The sequence below is a fragment of the Falco biarmicus genome, chromosome 7 (genome assembly GCF_023638135.1).
Source record: "Falco biarmicus isolate bFalBia1 chromosome 7, bFalBia1.pri, whole genome shotgun sequence".
Classification (NCBI taxonomy): Eukaryota; Metazoa; Chordata; class Aves; order Falconiformes; family Falconidae; genus Falco; species Falco biarmicus.
Genome location: NC_079294.1, coordinates 62,233,551 through 62,253,771, shown reverse-complemented (window position 1 = coordinate 62,253,771; position 20,221 = coordinate 62,233,551). Strand labels below are relative to the sequence as shown.

The window sequence follows — 20,221 nt, the reverse complement described above, 5'->3', positions numbered from 1 at the left end:
TTATTTCTCCATTACATAGTATTCATTTCAAAGGAAACATAGGAAGGTCCAATGCCTACTTACTACATGTGCATTGCGTTACACTGAGCAACTGTTTGACCATTAAGAGCAACTGTCCCTCGTTCACACGCAGTTCTATCTGAGTTTAAACACAGACACCGATAGGATATCTGCCAGGTCTGTAAGTACATGTAAACCCCAATGTGAATGAGTTATGTATCTATTTGACAACTTTCCAGTCATCTAATCTAAGTTACAGTTTTGCCCAATTTATAATAGCATTTGGCACTTATGTGTATTTACTACCTTTCATGTGCTTCATAATCTCTACATCCAAATCATGGAGTTGAGCTTAGTCCAAACCCCATATGTTTTCCATCTCTTGTTGAAAACAATTTCTGTTCATATCTGACAGATGCCTGACTTCTACCTGTCCACTATTTTTCCCAATAGCTGAGCAGAAAATTATTTATTCAGCTAATGATAATAATACCATTAGTCTAGAAATATAATTGCATATTCTGTTTAAAAAAAAAAAAAAAACCACTAAAATATAGTGTTTGGCACAGCAGTATTATTCCTGTAATGAATAATCACTAAAGATATTATTGTGGATGCAGTTACCATGCAGCAATGTGAATAAAATGCTTTTGATGGAAAATTGTACTTCAAGAAAATGTATGCAATAGTACAAATGTATTACTGCCCATTAATATGTATTAATTCAATGAAAAATGCCTGACTGAGCTGGTTTACATAGATTAGGATGGCAGGCAGTGAAAGGAAACACTTGGACTTGGTTAAATGGGCTGTGAAGATAGGAGGAACTCTAATCCAAAGCACAGAAGCGAACCACCAGGATAGGCTGTCCAGTTATGCTGGTATGGTTTGTTCCTTCTCTTATTCATATCAGTGGTTTTATTATGGTGAAGAATCAGCATTCAGCATTCCTGGTGCATTAGGTCTACTCAGTCCTCTGGAATCTCTAAAAGCTTTTCATTTAAAAATAATAAAAACAAGACAATTCTTCCCAAGGTAGCTACTTAGCAGGAATCATCTCATTTGCTTTAGTGTCTCCAGGACGCAGAATCTGAACTCTTGACATGCTTGTCATTGTCAAGACAAGCTTATCTGTGCCTAAAATACTCAAGTAATTCAGTCATTACTTTCACTTTGTGCACATCATGCAGGGTTTGTTCCAACTCCCCAGACTGCACCCAGTAGGGTATTCCCATAGCCTTGAGGGGGAACTTTCACGGAGACACATCACTGTTTCGAATTATTCCAAAAGCATCCTTCTGTCCGGGCATGGTTAGTTACACACAGAAAAACCAACAATTTCACTCTCCCTTCTGGCTAACAATCTTGTTATGAGACAAACTGTTATGGTAGTCATATGCTCAGAGTAAGATGTAGCTTTTCCCGAGTTTATTTAAAAAACACACAGTACAAGTCGTAAAATAATCCATCACTTGGTGGTTCTCTCAGCCCTACAGCCTGCACAAAGCCCTGCTTTTGGTGTGGGGCTGGTTGACACCCTCACTCCCCTCTGCCTGTGCAAGAGGGAAGGTAATGTTGGAGAAGGTTTAAGTGAGGAAAGATGGAATACTGACTCCAGAGTAGCCTTTTTGGAAGGACAAGGTGGCCTAGTGTGGATCAAGTCACCAGGGATGCTGTATGAGGAAGGAAGAAGAACCAGAAGAATCTGGGGGTCTCTAGACTCAGGATTATGGGAATATCAACAAACAGCAGATGTCTGGAGGCAAAATATGCACATGATGGGGTTTGAGGACACACAGATGTATCCTGCAGTGTACATGGATTTTTTTCATACTTCTCAGTGTCAGGGTACAGGTTAGTTACTACCAGGAATGACCCTTGGAGATTTTTACTAGCAAAGTAAGAAACATCCCAAGCAAAATCAAAACTCTTCTGTGAAACACCCATGCTCAAAGCAAGATCAGATCAGGATGGGGCAAGAACCTAGAAGCAAAACTCTAGTGCACCTTAAGGGACAAAGTTACAGCAGCTCTAGGCTTAGTTTAGAGATCCCTGTTTACAGTGATAATAATATTTGTCCCAAGAGACACCTATTGCTCTTCCATGCACTGGGTAAAGCTTTAGGATGGGAGACAACTGTTGACCTACAGACTGGAGCTAAGCACATTGAACCTGGCCTGCTATTCTCATGTAATACTTGTGAGGTTCCAGCAACTTTAGTGAGTCCCTTCCTCCAAAAGAAGAGGATTTATATCAGTTTGAGGCCAGCGCCAGCCTTTGTGAAAGCAGGAAGAAGAGGTCTATCTCTTGTAGACATGATAGCTACTAATTCTGCACAGACAAGGCGGATGAAGCTAAAAAATATGAAACAGCTCTGCCTTGGAACAGCACCATGTGTGACCTTCATTTAATCCATTTTGTATGTGAAGTCCCCCAGATATGACCAGTAAAAGAACTGATATTTCAGCAGTTTTTATTTGCATAAACCAACTTAATTTTGACACTCAGAACTTGTTCCACAGCACTTTCATATTGGGGCACCAGGATATAAGCATGCCTGAAAGACAGAAAGACAAAAAAGGAGGAACTTATGTTCAGAAAAAGATCTTTATATATGACCTTGCTAGGACACAAAGGTTACCCAAACCAGTGAAAAATTAGATTATAAATTACTACAAAAGATGTACTATCTTCTTAGCCCAAACAGCCTGATAAATTGTATGTCTAATCCCCAGTCTTACCCACATCCTCATCCAATTTCATCTGCCTTGCGTAAAACCTAGTAACCTCTCAATAAACACAGCTGACCAACATGAGAGCAAAGAGTAGGGTCCCTGTAATACCTTAAATCCCTTCCCTCCAATAAAATCTGATGGGATCTTTAATGACCACTTCTTATCTAAGAATTTTTGAAATGATGGAACTTGGATCATTCTTTCCACCTCTGTTTTTATGCACATTGTTCCCAGGGCTCTAGTGACATTCTAATAAGTGTATTGAATTTTGAGCTATTAAAGGGATTTTGTATATTATTTATGAGAATGGATTGATTTGTCTCTTATGTGAGGGAATATACGTAAAATTGAGTTTTGTTGTGGTTGTTTCTTTGCTCAATGTCTCTGATATGATCATGGCTTCATAACAATTTCAATATATTATTGCCAGAGGTACTATAAAATAGGGAGACATTATCCTTCATGCCATAATTCTTTCTCTGCTGAATAAACTCAAAAGCTTTCTTTTGTTTGTTTATTGACCCTTTCTTTGGAACATAGTAAATTAAGTGAATGCTGTTAAACAAGAGGCCAAATTACCTTGTAGTTTCACCAAAATGGACTTCAATTAGCTATGTTTCTATGACTGTGCTATTATGCTATTCATAGGCAGGTTATGACATTGACAACAAATCAGTGAAACTTAAGTCCTGTTATTATTGTCTCGAGCTAAAAAATACCTATTTATTGTGCATATGCCTTGTTCCCTGTATAATGGGAGCTTCAGCCAATATGGTCAGAAATAAAACTGACATGAAACACCTGCAAGTTACATTGGCTTTGTAAAGCAGATCATTCTCAAAATAAGTGTAGGAAATGGAAGGAAGGAAAAAAAAAAAAAGCAGCAAACACAGGGTCTTTGGGATGTCCTAATTTCTGCCATCTCACTGTTCCAGCTGTGCAGAAAGGGATATTTGTGATCCAGGTCTGACATGCCCTCAAAGTCTGACATGCCAGAGGATGTTGTGGTCGAAATTAGATACTTGGACACACCAGAAGATTGTTTCCTTCTGCTGTTACTTCACTGTAGAAAATATAAACAGGAAATTGTCATGCACTGGCTCTTTCAATAAGAGAATGACAGGTTATCAAATAAATTTAGTTGATGGCAAGTTCAAAAAATACATCAGGAGATTGCTCTGCACACAATGCGGTTTTGAACCCCTTGTCATGGGATGTTTGGGATGCTAAATTTCTTGTATGGGTTTAAAAAGTGGTTGGATAAATATGGAGAGAAAATTATGTAAGGGATTATTAAATAGAAGGATATCACCTCTAGTGCAGGAAGTCCCTCATCTGTAAGCTGTCTTTCAGAATGAAAGGTCCTCTGACACTGTTCACAGCCAATTTGCTGCTAATGGTCAAGCTTAAAGAGCTCTTGATAGAAATAACATCTCAGCTAATCTTTAAATAACTTCTAAAACCCTAATAGCAGGGACTGCGAGTAGAGAAGTTTACACCTTCCTGATGAAAGGCTGAAGTTGCTCCAGAATGCAGCTGTGTTGACATTACCGTGATGTCTTGATCTGTTCATGCATGCAGCAGGGACAGAGCCCCACAGGGCTGTGCAGTGTGTAATCCCTGTCACAGCCGTGCTGTTTGCAAACTCCCAGCGAAACATGCTGCTTTAACTCTACTTGGTTTTACTCTGTTTTTGCATTTACACTGCTTGCTTTGCATTATCCTCATGTCTACTAAATGGATTCCCAGTCCAGGGTGTTGAATTGGTGTTTTATGGATAGTACAGAGCATGAATTCTCAAGTTTACTCTATATAGTCATCCCTATTTATCTTGCTGATGCCAACCTCACCTCTTGTCCCCTACCACTCAAAAAAGATGCCCTTTAAAGTTTTACCCTACTCCGAAATATTTTGTTGCAATTCAAAGATTATTCCCTTGTCTTGCCTTTTTTTAATTTTCTTCAACTAATAGCTAAACAGCTGCAGCAGCATGCAACTTCAGAGCACCCTGCTGCTGTTCTCAAAAACGAAACAATCTGTACTTAAACCAATTTGCTTGTAAACCCCTGCTTTCCTGCCTCCAGACTGCTAAACTGTTCATGCCCATCATGTCAATCTGTTTTTCCAATGCAGAGATCACTCTATCAGTGCCAACTAACCCAGTACAAACTAAGCCTGCAGGCTTTGCCTAGGGAAGAAAAAATAATGTCTCTGACCTCATCACCTAACTACATTTTATAGGAGCAATACAATTTAGATTGACCACTGAGGTCTGGATGAAAGGCAAGGTCATTTTAAAAGGTGAATAATATGTCCCTGTCGTTGGGGTGCAGGATTTACCTCTCGAATCCATATTAAAGGGAATCTCACAGCTATCAGGGAGTTGTGAATATTGTATTTCAGTCTGAGCTCAATGCACCTAACTGCAATGCAAAAATATGTGCTAGAAATCAACTTGAACTGTTAAGATATGAGACACTGAGAATGAACACAAATAATTCTAAGCCAAGGCACCAGCAGGGGACTGATAGAACATATAACCAGGAGACTGGCTGTTTGTTTCTTTATTCATACTGTTTTATGATTTCATTTCTCTGTGCTGATTAAAAAGGGACTGAAAAACAGTGTTGGAGACTGAATATTTTGGGCATATGCTGTTCAAGTCTCCCCAAAACAGCTCTGCCACAATCAATCCCTTTCCATCTTTAAATTAGCAGGCTTTCTTAAAAAGCATTTCTCCTAACTGGTGTTCAGTATTCTGGTGGAAGGAGATCGTCTTCTGAAATCTAAGCTAATCATGCTTGTTAATACCTTTTACCAACAGGTATCTTCTTGTCCTTTAGGTTAAAGTGGTTTTGCCCTCTCCTGGTGTTTACAGCACTACGTAGTTATCTCAGTCTTCAAAATTTTAGGCTGTACAAGCCAAGTCTTCCTAGCTTTTCTGGTAGGACTACTTCTCCATTCTCTCGGTCACATTGTCCTGTTCCACAACTGCTCCATTTCAAATCCATCCTTCTGGACTGTCAAATCTCAGGTCAGGAGGTCTGATCTTGCACAACAGCATCAACACTTTTCTATTTCAAGAACAATACCAACTGCTATACTTAAACCCCACAATGACTTTTTAATGGTGACATCATATTGGTGGCTCACAGATACCTTGTTATCAACCGTTACACCTGTGTTTTTCTCCTTTTATGTCATTGCCAATTGACAGATCCACAGATCATAGTAAAAAATATTGCTACTGTAACCTAAATACATGATCTAGTGGTCTACACTAGTAGATCCCATCCTGTTTCTGTTACTGGAACTCTAAGAATCTTCTAACTCTTCTTACAATATTCCAGCACTTCCCATTTACCATGTTTTCCAGGTTGATATCTACAGGTACAAATGTAATATGGACTTTTTATACACCAAGTATTCATGGATGAGACTCCAGGAAGCCCCTTTAGTTCTGCCATTTCTACCCTTCTTTCCACCTGATGCTTCTTCCTTTAAAAAAAAAAAAAAAAAACAAAACTATTGCTCTTTCCCCTTCAGCTGCTTCCTTGTTTGCCTTATAGTCCCTGTGTTAAACCCCATATTCACCAACAAAACTAATAATTTCTCATGCAGCACCATATCGAATGCTTTACTGAAATCCAGATAGATTAGATCTACTGCATTTCCTTTGTCTAGAAAATCAATTATTTTATCAAAGAAGGATATCGAGTTAGTCTGGCACTCTCTGTGTCTTTGGTAAATCTATCTAAATTTTATCCTGGTTTACATTTAATTCCATGTCTCCAATTATTCTTTCCTTAAGAATTTAGTCTAAAGCCTTTGTGTAGTCATCTCTATTTGTGATCCAAGTGGCTTTGACCTTAGTTTGCAGGGACCCTACACAATGAGGTTCATTGTTCGGATTCAAGATTTAGATGCAAATGCCTGTACAGTATCATGATGTGCACTCAGAAGTATCTGTGCACAGGGAGTGCAACAGGAGAACTAGAGCAATGAAGAGCTAAGACCATCAGACATTCAGGAAGATGTAAGGAAAGGATCATAAATTCTTGCCCTATTTTTAAGCTCTTTTTTAGACCCCTGCCAAGACAGCTGCCCCTGTGCAGCTATTTTTTTCTGATGAGGATGTTCTGAGTCTACTGCTTCCACGAGTGTACATTGCACTAACAGAAAAGAGTCTCAGAGGGTGAAGGTTCCGGCACGAATCAGCATCTGCAAATCTACTGAGACAGACTGAATTACGTCCTTTCATCTGTTCTGGTTTTGGTGTCCTATCCAAGTCTCAAAGGGAAATCCAGGTGTTACAAAAGCATCTTCTGCACCATTATTTGATATTTTGCTCACCATTTCACATCCTTCAGAAGAACAGAACCAGTAATTGGTTTTTCTGGGGGAACCCTCAGAGATAAATATTGTTCTTTTCTTTTTCTCTTTTCTCTTCTTGCTCTCTCCTGTCCTATGAAATATACTATCCTCGTCCTGCTGAAGCTGCTATAAATGAAAGACTGTCAGTGCTGCCATTATAAGCCTCATTTTTAAACACTTCATCATTCAAAGGCAAAGATTCCTTTTCTCTCCTTGCCACATCTGATGCTGGGTGAAAAAGGTCAGGCACAGGCTACTGCCTAAAATACAGTTCCTCCGGATTTTTAAACACAACCATAAGCGTTGTTGAGCAGAGATGGGCTAGCAAGACTCCAATATAAAGAGACACCAGCATTTTGCCCTATGAAGCCAGGTGCAACGCTGGAGTGGAAACCTGAGTCTAAAATAATGAATATTGTAATTATCCTTTATCCTGCAAACAGTCTTAACTGGATTCCCACAGTCAGGCTCCTTCAAAGTTTGGGAGATATGTGAACCAGATCTGGTTTTGTAATCTGTACTTACAATAAAAAAAAAAAAAAACCCAAACAAATCCCAGCTCTTTCTAAAGCAGGCAGAAATAGCAGAATTTCCAGGAACCACAGGAAGACAAAAAGCAGAACAGAGTGTCAATAACTCCACATAAATTTAAACCTCTGCATAAGCTTTGGGATTCTATTGGGATGTACAGGCAAGAGAGAACGATCCAGGAATGAAAGAGAGAAATTTGACCTGCATCGTAGATGAATGGTCTGTTGGTAGAAGAGTAAATGTAGGATAGTCCAATGGCATTTAACCTCCCTGTGTCCGGATTTCTCATCCGTAAAATGATAATAATGATACTTGCCTTTGCGAAGTACTTTGATATCTGTGGTTGAAAAGTGAGGTATAAAAGCAGACATTGTTATTTCAAAGGGACTGAGAATAGCAGGTGTCATAGATCTGGAATTACTCAATAGACAATATTGCAGGGAGAACAGTGAGAGTTAGCAATACCCTGTAGTTTGTTGTAGCTTTAATAATGGTGACTTCCCTGTTCAAGTGCAGTATTTCAGGTAATTCTTCCATTGCTCGCTTATCAGGTAGGGGATAAGGAACAATTTATTTTGCTGGGAGGACATAACTGGAGCCAAAATGATCTGGTGTGGAACAATTAGCAAATTCACTTTTTGTATGCAGTTTTCCTAGAGAAATTCCCAAACACTCCTGTTCATGTGGAGGATTTACTTATTTTCTCAGCCATCAATGACTTTCTGTAACATGAACACAAGTTGCCCTTTGGGGGAACCACTTTTCCTTCTTTTCCTTCCTCAAAAAATCTACATATTTTCTGTTGAGGATGGCAACTTTCATGTGTTTCCTGATTAGGCTGGATGTTTGCACCAGTATCTCCATCTCACATGTCACTCCCAGGCTGTCCCAGCACACAGTCTTGGGGGAGCCACAGCCCTGTCCTTGCTGAACCCCTGCTGCTGCCAGGGGTCATGCCTGACCTTGCACGATGCCTCCTTTCAGCTTCTCCTGTACTCCAGCCCAGCGCTTACTGAAGGATATCAGCGTGAAATAAAGCTGAGCAGATTAATACCCATCATGAAGGGATGTGGGGAATATGCAGTCATACAACCTGGATGCTTGGCAGCTCCATGTGCAACAGGAGAGGAAAATCAAAGTGAGAAATGCATTCATCGGAGGGACAGCAGCTCTGGACCTTTGATTTGTCTATACGGAGTATGTCTGGAAAAAATCAGGGGCAATTCTTGTCCAAACAGTGGCCACAGCTCACACCAGCACCAACCCCAAGCAAAAGTCATGAGCTGAGCAAAGCTCATGGAAGCTGCCAGGCTGATGGCTCCATGTACAAACACACCTCCCTGCAGACTGCATGGGGGAGGAAAAGTCACTGCAATGTATTCAGTGCAGCGATCTAAGTCCAGAATAACTTCACCAGTGGTAACACGCAGTCTTCTTTATATCCCTGACCTCATGGCTCGAAAAATATTTCAGATGTTTAGGCAACTAAAACTAGGCAGATTTCAACCTCTGAAGTGAAGCTCATGAGTTCATCCACAAGGAGATTAATCATCTTCTCTGTCAAATGCATTCAGAGAGGCCTAGAGGAAAGAGTTTAGCAACGCTGCTTTGCCACAGGTTGCTCTCCAGAGCAGAAAGGAGGAACCCAGGGAACAACAGTGGGAAGGCAAAGAAGGAGCATGCACACAGGCCCACCCCTCGCCTGCCCGAGGGGAGCTGGCATCTCCGCCAGTCGCCTGCTGTCCTGCCGACCGCAATGCAGGGCCCCAGCTGGCAAATTGCCACCTAATGCGTGCACAATCATGGGTATTTCAAGTAACTTTCGAAATCCCCATCTAGATAATGATGGAGCAGGTGCGTCAGGCCAGGCAGTCCAGCTGAGCTAAGTACACGTCTGAAGAATGGTGTTGGGGGTGATGAGGCATCTGAGAAAAGCAGTTCTGCTGGCGTTGTTCAATCGCCTGCAGATAGACCAGCTCATATCAGGTAGTGGCTTCCTCCCTCTATGTGCTCTCAAATCCTAACCCAGGAAAGGCAACATGAGGTGTCCATGATATTGCATGTGTTAGAGAATACTGAGAGCTTGGCTTCTTTCTGTGTATGCCCATAGGTCAGTTGAAGTCTCCATCTCCAGTCTTTTCTTGGCCGTACCCACTGCCAGTATGTTACACACCCAGAAAAGGGCTGGCTGCTGACTGATGACCAGTGGTACTCCCTCTACCCTGCAGACTGGGAGATCAACATCTGCCAATCCTTTCTAACTCATTCCCTGTCCTCCTTTGCAAAACCCGTGTGGCTCTTCCATTCACACAATTGCACTAGTCTGGGAAACTTCTTTAGTCACCCCCTTCTTTCCCTTATGTTTTGCGTAAGAAAGAAAGAAATGCTTGGGATAAAATACAAAACATTCCTGTAAAATTTGTTTCACTCCCTTCAGCCCTTCTCCCCAGAATGAAACTAAACACAGCAAAAGCCAGTCTGCTGGTTGGAACAAACACAAATAAAGGAAGGTATGATAAATCAAGCCCAGGTTGCTCTCATACTATGGTCTGAATGAGGTGACTGTCTTCTGTCTATGATAGCAGTAGCAGGGCATTTTTATGTTCCAAATTACAAGGGATTCGTGATCACTGAACAGAGACATTATTGTAAAGCCTAGGGGTGACTTGCTGAAACTTTAGCTAAAGCAGCTCTGCACTGTGTCCAAGAAACAGCTGCCTGATCTCTTGCATTTGTAGAATCATTTTTAGATCAGCAAGACATTCTGGGATTATTTTCTTCCAGTGGGCAATGCAGATTTGGTAACAGCAACCTTTCGTGATTTTATATTTGCTTCACTGAATCCTTCTCAGAAGCTGGAGGGGGAATTTAGAAACTTCATTTTGACATTGAATTTGTTATTCAAATCTAAATGTTTCATTTTGCCACTTTCAAACAAAATATTTTTCTTTCCTTTGTGAATTTAGTTTGGTTAGAAATTGCCTTCCCTTTTATTTTGAAAGGTGTGCTCAAACCCCAGCTGTTACCTCTTATAAAGGCACAAAAGGAATGTTTTTGCTCAAACTGAGATTTTTTTTCCTTTTACTTTTAGCTTGAAAATAACTGGTCAAAAACAACACAGAAAAGAAGCATTCTTGCTAGTGAACCGAAAATTCAATTACCTGAAAAGCTCTTATTCTCATTTCAGTGCAAGGTCTTGTCTGCAGAGGGAGGTGAGTGTGCAGCACACTCCAGCACACATTTATAACCCGACCTGTTGCATAATACCTCCCCCGTATGGATGCCCTCCATTGAGGACAAACTTAGACCATTAGAATATAAGTTTTCCTGATCAAAGGAAGAATGAAGCTTAAATTCAACCCACTTTCCTTAGCTTACCTAAGGCCTGAATTGCCATCTGGACATGAATGTTTCTCTTCAGTGGGTACCTGGGGATTCTGGGCTGACCTTATACCAATTTAGACACCTTGGTGAAGAAGCTAGAAAGGAAGAATCCCTTCCTTTGGTGCCCATGAAAAATGTCTTCCCAGGACTGGCTGACTACATAAATACACCTTGGCCTAATTCTTCAAGCATCAGTGACCCTAAACCCCCCCCCCCCCCCCCCCCCCCCCAAATCAGCAGATTTTTGCACAACACCCTTCCTATGGGGTAGGCTGCCTCAGGAAGTATATGGAATAGTTTCTCATGAGCTTCTCCAAAGGCTCAAATAATGTTCCTAGACTTGCCATTGGGGTCTTCTGCTGTAGGAAAACGTAATATTGCACTTCAGAATTAACGAGTCCCAGAAAACAAGGGGGTTTAAAATTTCTTAATCCATTTCATGGCCCAAACAATTCCTGTTTGTGTCTGAAATCTTCCTGCCTCTGACTCATCTCCTTTCATGTTCCACCTTGTCCATGGGAGGAAACCTTAGATCCATCAACTCCTGTCATCCAGAATGCAGTCTGACAGTGACGACAAAACCTCCCTGGGGAGGCTGTGAGTGCAAGCAGCTGCTAAAGCCACACAAATGGGACTGTGTGGCAGTCCACAGATCTGGCTTGCATACTGTCAACATTATCACCCTTTAAAACGCACAAGCGATGTGCTTTTGCTGCCCCGATTGATGCACCACTACTGCCTCCCTCTAGCAGAGCTCAGTGCGCAGGGGAATGCAGGGAGGCAAATGTAAAGCTGCTTTCCTCCTTGTTCCCCACCCTATCCAGATCCTGTTTTCCCATCAACAGCAGAGTATGCAGGAGGTGAGGCTGGAGGCTCTCTTCTGTGGGGTGTTATGCTGCTGCATCATCCCCATCAGGCTCAGATGTCAGCAAGGCACAAGGGATTGGCATTTTTGCTGCTGTGATGGGAGTGTGACTTTTGTTTCTCCAGTAGCTCGATCTGCTTTATCCAGGGAAATCACAGCAAGTGCATTGTGCCAAGTCCTGATCCCACTGAAGTCAGTGACACAGCTCCAGCCGACCTCAGTGGGACCAGGATTTAAGTAGCACCATGTAATTCCTATAGGCTTCTTGTGTAGTTTATGAAACATATGTGCTCTCTCTCTCTGCATGCTTATTTGACTTTCACACTCTTGATGGAAATGTGTCTTTATAAATTTACAAATAGCGCAGCAGCTGTGTGTTTATATAACCTCATTTGAGGGCCACATGTATTCTCACCCTTGCGCTATTAATATTTATACTGTCACAACCACATACACACAAATACCTCACACAAATACACACACATGCTGTGGAACAATAAGGAAAACAGATCCAAAATCCTTCTGAGCTGGTCATGCCTTTAAAAAAAAATCCAAAGGCAGATTTCTTGAAAGACATTATGAAGGAACTTTTCACTAGATCTTGGTATCTTTGTGGAAACTTCTATGCTTTTGCACCCTTAGTTTCTGCACAGCAACACCTTTCCCTGAAGTGAAGTGACCTGAGTCTAAAATGCTTTGCAGAGCAAAGTCAGATATTTCAGCCAGTCAGGAGACAATTTATAGGGCAACCAGGGCTTCAAGCACTGCAAACTATTGATGGCAGGGCAAGCAACTCCAGCTGCTGCTGCAGCTTCCCAGCCGATGTAATGACCATTGTTCAGAAGGCCACAATGCAGCTGGGTAACAGCTCTTGATGAAAATTACTTTTTTTTTAGGCAAAAATGCAGAATCAGGCTGCTTTAGTCAATCTGCAAATTACTCAATCTGCTTCAAATGCAAACAGGAAAAAAAAACCTGCAAAACATACAGCTTAGATGTTTTATTTTGACAACTGGGATGAAACATTTTGATTTCCTCATGCTGAAAAGCTTAGCATTCTTGAATTTCCCTCCATTTAATTCTGTCTGTTCCAAAAGATGAAAACTATTTGTCCTATCCTAAATATTAATTATTTTTTAACTTTCTGCTTTGCTAGAAAAATTGGTTTAAATGATGATTTAAGGTTGGCCAAGTGCAATTTCTTCTTTTCCTTCCCTCCACATCGATTTTCCAGCTTAGTCAGTGAACCAGCTCCCTGTAAGGAGCCCGGTCCAGCCTTTCTTCCAAGGTCCTGAGACCAAAGAGCAAATATGTGGAGGTGTGAGTAGGACAGATTTTGTGTACCCATTTGCACAGCATGCACAAGGCAGAGACCAAGCAGCCTTGCTAAGTCTCCTCCTTCCCTTTTACAAGGAAACTTTGCTGTGAGACCACATGGCTGTTCTGATGCCAGCAAGTTCCCTGCAGATGGAGAGAGCAAATAAAAATGTGCATATTTACATTATACATGCAGATTAGATAGTGTGCATTCCTCACAGCCTGTCCCTGAAACACCCTCCAAAAGGAGCGTGGGGGAGAATGCAAAGAAGTTTAGTCCAACTCTGTTCTCTTATTGTCTCACTCCCACACTCCTGCTCTTAAATATGTCCCCCTGGCTGATTAACCCTTTCTAGTGACCTGCATCATGGATAAAACTCTTAGTGCCTGGCAATCTCTACCTTAGTGAAAAAGTGGAAATATCTGCTTTCAGAGTACTCTAAATTCAAAAGCCAGCAGAAGTACCTTCTGGATGGCAGCGGTAATGATGGGGACATAAATTACTGCATTTCTTCACCTTTGCATTACCTGGTGAAAGAAGAGAGCCAGGGGGTGTTTACTTATGTGTGAACATAAGGAGTTACCCTGACATGGAGCCAAAGCATCAAAATGGTGAACTTAAGCCCTGTTGTATTTGCAAAGAGCTTTTGCAACCAGGCTAACTTTCACAGACCATCTCATTTCTGAAGCTCTCTCTCCAAACATCCCTCCTCAGCACCCACAAGCCTGCTCCCTCTCAAAGCCAGTTTCAGCCTCTCCTTGTTCACCTCTCCCCACCTCTCCCCATCCCTCTTTCAGCCTCATCTCCCTGCGCCATTGTGGGGAGCTCCTAATGCCCTCCTGAGCATGAGCATCCCTTCCCCTGGAAGTCCTCCTGTGAGCTCTGTTTTGGGAGAAGTGGATTCATGGTGGCATTAAAGAGCAAGCCTGTGATGGGCCATACAAAGTCTGCTCCTGGAGGAAGTCAAATATAGCTTCTTTGAAAGCAGTACGAGAGCAGTATCAGATCCATCTCTTTCCATACTACACTGAATGATCTTTAGACTCAAAGCTCTTGCCTTCTGGTGAGCTAGGTCCTGGATACCTGCCTGTGGACTGGGCTGCTCAGCTCCATCTGCAATAAGACCACCAAGACAAGAGCTTTGACTCGTGGTGAAACCATCAGCTTGCTTCAGGTGTCCCCTTCTTAAAAGGCCTGGAGCTAGACCCCTGCACATACAAAAAAAAATCTGCCAGGAAAGAAGTCTGGGATCATGCTTCACTGACAGAGCCAGGGTAGCCTGAGAACCTGTGGGCAGTCAGAGACCATTCCCTGGGCTATGAGGAACCACCCCGCTGAGCACACATACCCCCACAACCACCCCTATCTCATCTCTCACACTGCAGCACTCAGGTCTGCCCTCCCAAATGAGGTTCCTCAGGGTGCTTCTTCTTCTGGCTCTTCTTGGAGCAACACACTCATTCACACATGCTCCCCTCGCCCTCCCACGCAGCTCAGCACCGCAGCTCAATTACGAAGCTATGACCCGTTTCTCTCCAGAAAATCCTTGCCAGGCTCTGCCAGCTGCCACCTCACTGACAGATGTTCTGCTTAGGCACACTCTATCTTTTTTACATAGTCGTAGTCTGGTTAAGTATTTCATGCCTCGTGCTAAACCTCTAGTACTCCCAGTCAGAGGGAATGGCATAGCCAAGTCCAGCCTGGCCCATGCATGACTTTGGAGCACTGATCCCTGCACTCTCTGTGGTCTTCTCTGCAAGTGGGTCACAATGCTGCACTTGGGAAGAAGCTTTCCTTTGAAGTGAGGTTGATCCCAGCCTTTTGAGCTGCAAGGAGAACTGCATGCATAGTACCTGCAGCAGGAAAGAGCCTGGCTAAACGTAAGGTATGGAAGAATTCATGGCATGTCCCAGGCAGACAAAGAAATCATACTTTTGGATGTATTTTTAAAGGTGCACTTTCCAATTTATATCCATAATGTATCAGTGCCTTTGACTTCTTTCACATAGAGAAATCAACAAGAAAGCAAGAGGTTATTAGGCATTGCAGAGTGGGATAGGCAAGGTGAATGGCAAAACCCTGAGTGGTGGATTCTGGGGTGGAGTACAAAGCGTGGTCGGATTTCTTGGGGTACTGTGAGTTTCAAGGGATTACGAAAAGTAAGTCTTCTGGTGTTGTGGTGTAAGAAGCCTTCTCAACTCCTTCTCACAGGTTTTATAATATCCTCACTGCTGCGATAGCAATGATCGCAGAGCAAATGAAATATGGCTTAAAATCATAAGAAAGCTAAAACAATTTCCCTGTTTCATGTTGCACATTTTCAGTTTCTTCTTCAAAGACCTCGCACATAGCTATTTTTTTCTGTTCTAAATTGGCTTTCACACCACTTTCACCAGCATTATATCTGGGTGCTTCCAGTATTACACCAAGGAATGTGATTAATATCTCTTACAGGTAGTTTGTGATGGTTCTTCTTTCTCATGAAGGATATTACAGACTGGACCAATGCAGCTGTTTCTGACACTGATTAGCTCATATGGTTGTGTGAGATTAAAACTGTAGCTAAAAAAAAAAAAAAAAAAAAAGAAAAAAGAAAAGGTGCCTGTTTAAGGTCCCAAATCAACCCCTAAATATATATGGAGACTTAGACTTAGGAAATTGCTTTTGCATTTTTAAAGCAGCTGTTTGAACATCTAGCCCTCATTCACTTAACATATACAATATTGCCCATTCAAAGCCTCGGAGTCCAGTTTATTTTAGTGTTACATCAATTTTACTTTCAGGTGCTGTAATTCTCTGATAGGTCAATGCCGATGCTGTTGTGTTCCTTTAAGGTGCAGTGTGTCGGTTCACAGAATGGCAGGTGAAGACTTTAACAATTAGTCCATTGCATATCCTAGAGCATAGGAAAACGTAATGGTGACCCAAGATTTTACTGCAGACAGGGGGCCCCTGATGCACTGCATGAACGGGGCTGACCAGTCACCACATTTACAGCATCTTCAGTGCAGGTCTGGAGTCATTTTGTTTAAAACTGTAGGAAAATAGTAAAGTCAATGTGGCACAAAGTACCACACAAGTGTTATGAATAAAAGCTTCAAAGGGTACTAAAGTGCCATTGATTACCTTTGAGAGGATCTTTAAAATCTCAAGTCCAAGATAAAGAACTTACACTTACACTGTAATGTTAAACCATCATCTCTACGTTTCTAGTAATCACCTTTTCTCCAGTAGATGAATCCAGCCATTAGCATCCTGTCAGGGGGTTCTCATTAAACAAAAGGAAATCACAGCAAGTTACTTTACTGCTGAGTTCAACGGTATTATGCCCTTCAAAAGCCACCAGTGGTCACCTCTGCTCTGGCAGCTAAGATTTTAGGAGGGATTAACATGCTTATTCTTGATGATGGCTTAATATCTTGCATATCTGGAAAGCCAGTCAGAATTCAGAAGTGGCAACACGACAACAAGATGCCTCACTGCATTTCTTTATATTTTTGTTGTACCTCATACCATGGCTTATTTTATAGAAATAGAATCTAATAAACTAAGATCATATATTTTTGAGGAATGGACAGGAGGAGGAAATTAGATGTTTGGTTGATAATTATAAGATTGCCGTATGAAGCGTTTGAATAGATACTGACTGTTATTTTGAGGAGGCATTTACAACAATGCAGGATGACATGACACAGGTGAAGTGGATTTAAAACTGACAGAGTGCAAAATGGAGGTGGGGAATGAAAAGGGAAATAGCTTAGAGTGATTTCCATGTGTAACCTCCAAGACTGGTATTTCTCTTTCTTTCGGGAAGCCATGATCCCCAGAAACACATATCCATGAGTGATTTCAGGTTGGAACATGTGTTCAGTGTCCTCTAAGAATATGGGCTGAAGACAAAGAGAAAGGAGAGTAGGAAAAGCAAGCTGGTATTAACTACAGGCAGGTGTCCACACTGGAAAGCTATGCCATGTGCTGGTTTTCGCAGTTCAAGCAAGCTGTTGGCAAATGAAAGGTGCTTTCAGAAAAAAAAGTATCAGTAATTGTTTCAAAGACAAGAAATCTCCTAAGTCCAAAGACTCAAATCTCTTCCCAAGTACCAAAGACCAGCTGATGGACTTACTTTGGAAACTCTGACACGAGGAACATTGTGGCAATAAGCTCAGCCTGGAAGACAGAAACAGCTAATTAAGTGACTTGAAGTAAGAGCTAGACACTGTGTTTTGGTGCATGTAGCATAAAGAATCTTTCCATTATTACTGCCTATGTCATCCTTCTTCACTAGTACCTTTGTTGCTGTTTCAATCCTTCAACGGTTTCTCTCATTTGCTTTTGACACTTCGGGCTTGTCTTAAGCCAGCTGAGTGATGACTTTCCCTGAGCTGCTTTTCAGGGAGGCGGAGTGAGAGGGAATGACAGCAAGGCATGTTCGGGGAGCACCATCCTCCGACTACAAGACACATGAGCATTTTTAGGGTCAGACTACCCTCCAAGGAAGGAAGCCAGCACCAGAGCCTCACTCTCTCCGCCTGTGTGGCCAGTACCTCTCTGCTGTTAACACATAGGCTGCATGCACTGGGACAGGGAGCAGCTTGTATTTGCAGGGACCTCCAAGGAGAACAGCCTGAAAATGTCAGAACTCCTTTCCTTTACAGGCCCGCTCTTGGGAAGCACGGGAAGACACTCAGTCCGGCCAACAGACTGCGGTAAGGAGGGTGCTGTCATGCAGAAAATCTTGGCAGGAGCCTTAGACTGCTGAACCCTCTCCCAGCACCACACAACCAACCCAGCCAAGCGAGCGACAGCTACTAACAGGCCATCTCCCAGCCTGGCCCAGATCCGACTCACTGTCTGAGCCAATGCTTGCTATTGCTGGGTTGCTTTACCTAGACGGAGCCGGACAGGTGGCATTGGCAAGAAACCAAAAAAAAGCAGTTCATTCCTGGGGAGTAGTCTTCCATCCAAGACGGCACGTGATAGGAGATGTGCTGTGTATTGGCAGCAAGATCAGATGTGCCTTACAACAGTTTCTGAAGCTTTGGAACTAGTTCAGGCTTGAAATTCAGAGGAATTTGGTTAACTTGTTCTGTTTTGTCTGAATAGCACCTTTTTTTTTTCCATGTGGCTTCTGGCTTCAGCTCCTGTTGGGAGTGCTGAAATTCCATCACAAAAGCTGCATCATCACTTAGCTTTTTATTATAGACTTTCAGCACTACATGACTGCTAGTGAATCTACAGCCATGCTGGAAATGAGAAGGAACAACCAACAGCTCTTTAGATAATGCAAAAAGACCGCGTCTTTCTGCCAACGGCCACCTCCATTTGCATTTCCCTTCTCCTCCAGCAACTGATGCTACCACAAGATGGGATTAACTGGAGGTACCCTTTTACCTTCAGGAAGATTATTTGCAGTGGGAGGCATTTTTCAGACTGAGTGACAGTGACAGCACTGTGGTGGGAGGGAGAGAGATCCCTTGAGGGGTCTCTAATACCCCTCCTTGCATTTCCCGTTCCTTAGTAATCTCTTCTCTGCAGGCTTGTCCTACCCAACCTCGCTTGGCTAGTAATTGCTAAAGGAATCAAAACACAAGGTATGGCAGCTGCAGGCATCCAGTGGAAAAAAAATACCCACATGCACACGCACAAGTCTAAAAGAGAGAGAGAAGGAGAGAAAGCACATTAAAGAAAAGACAACATTTGCAGCAGGCTGGTGTGTCCTTGACCGAAGGAGACATCAAAGACAGCTTCAGTGATTTACTCTTTGACAGGCTGGCATCTCAGTGATTCACGGAGCTAATCAATTAGGTGATACATTCCCCCTCCCTGCCACCCCTTTAGTTTTAACAGCTTCTTGCCAAGAGTGAAAATGTTCCAGAACTGAATGGGTACTAACATCCAGCAGGTTGCAAAAGCCAACAAATGCCATCCCAGTGGGTCTGAAAGGGGGTCACGACACTGCTAAAGGGGATTTGCCACAGAGGCAAGGGCAGTTTAGCCCCATCAACAGTGGATGCCACATATTCCTGGGTCATGCAACACAGCTGATGTCACACAGTTGCACAGCCCCTCCATTTAACTGGGCGTAGGCCTATCCCTGCCTCACCCCTTCTATGCCACGTGCCAGCTTTACAAGCTGCCCAGCACCTCAGTCCTTCAGCCATGCACACAGAGCCTTGGCCTACAGAAGCGCACTTCCCTCCGAACATAGATCTGTACTCCTACAAGCAGCAATAGTTACCCTTTCTTAGACCCAAAGCGGATCTTCATAATTCCTCCCTGCTACATTTAGGTGCACAGACATATACATGCACATATAGAGGCACTTCAGGCACCCACATGCATACAGATGCGTCCCTTGATTATGTATATATTGGTGTTCAGTTGCCTGATCCACGCTTTATGCATTTCACACATGCAAGCACTCACCCTTATTTCACACTCTTTGTGGCACATATATATGCACCAACTTTCTGCCAGTGGCTGCTCTGATGACTGTTAATGGGGAAGAAATTAGTAAAAAGCAGCATTCTCATTGTCTGCTTCCTCTAACTCATTCCAGGTGGGATGCAGGAAAACAGAGCATGGTTTTACAACCCAAACCAACAGCATCTGCAATAACAAAACCCTTCAGAACTGCTCAGTTTTGAATCCTTGACATCTAATAGCAATCCTGCATTTTCCAAAGGCTGCATCAGGGGACAGCACACTCCTCTTCATGTGAAAACATCATGTTGGCTGTCCTATTGCAAAATGAGAGACACCGTCACAGCAGAGCAATTCTTAGTGAGGAGCAAGTCCCGGGAGGCACAGAGGCTGGGAAATACACCACAACAGGCTTCTGGGACTGAGAGCTGCAGCTGGCCAAGCACTGCAGAAAGCAGCCTGCATTTAATGTTCGTGCTTCCTCTCCCCTAATGAGAAGCCACAGAAATCTGGTCACAGTTTAGTACAGTCAGGGAGATGAGAGCAGTTTTGGGGGTTCAGGGAGTAAACCCCTCCATGCATGGGATTTTC

The 20,221-nt window shown here is 42.6% G+C and overlaps 1 long non-coding RNA gene across 2 annotated transcripts in view; it reads right to left on the bottom strand.

Annotated features, from left to right (window-relative positions):
* Window positions 1-20,221, bottom strand: part of LOC130152690 (uncharacterized) — an 85,163-nt gene that overhangs the window by 63,504 nt on the left and 1,438 nt on the right. The gene's annotated exons all lie outside the window — the stretch shown is intronic.